This window comes from Cucurbita moschata, unplaced genomic scaffold (assembly GCF_002738365.1).
Source record: "Cucurbita moschata cultivar Rifu unplaced genomic scaffold, Cmos_1.0 Cmo_Scf01155, whole genome shotgun sequence".
Taxonomy (NCBI): Eukaryota; Viridiplantae; Streptophyta; class Magnoliopsida; order Cucurbitales; family Cucurbitaceae; genus Cucurbita; species Cucurbita moschata.
Window position 1 is genome coordinate 857 of NW_019269671.1, and position 618 is coordinate 1474.

Here is a 618-nt window from a genome sequence, read left to right on the forward strand (position 1 = left end):
ATTTTTTCTACTGACCTTTGCATTGATGAATTTGGCCTTCAAAGTCAGTTCATTTACCTCCTTCTTCATATCGAACGACTTAAATTCTTATTGTTCCGAAAGGACTCTCAGAAATCCACGAATGTCATCCTTCATAAGAGAACATATCGGCTCAGATCCGTCTTTTTAACTCGTATCATGAAAAGATATCATTAAAAATTAATGAAATTGGCCCATGCAGGTGTCGAACCAACGACCTTCGCGTTATTAGCACGACGCTCTAACCAATTGAGCTAATAGGCCATAGGTTTTATGCACATTATAGATCAATAGCTCTTAATTTAGTCAATCGAGTTTAGGTTACATAATTTTATGCATAATAAAATTAAAACTTCAAGTCAGTTCGTAGTGTTGTAACTCCATATCATGAAAAGATATTATTATGAATTAATGAAATTTGGCCTATGTGAGTGTCGAACCTACAACCTTCACATTATTAACACGACAATTAACCAACTGAGCTAATAGGGCATAGGTTTTATGCACATTATAAATCGTTGGCTCCTAAATAAGTAAATCGAGTTTCGTTTACATAACTTTATGCATAATAAACTTTAAAAAAAAGTTCACAGTGTTTTA

General features: G+C 33.3%; 1 non-coding gene across 1 annotated transcript; it reads right to left on the reverse strand.

Moving 5' to 3' along the window:
• Positions 1 to 208: 208 nt before the first annotated feature.
• On the reverse strand, positions 209 to 282 carry TRNAI-AAU. The gene has a single exon. It is a non-coding gene; the product is annotated as a tRNA-Ile (tRNA).
• Between the last annotated feature and the right edge of the window lie 336 nt (positions 283 to 618).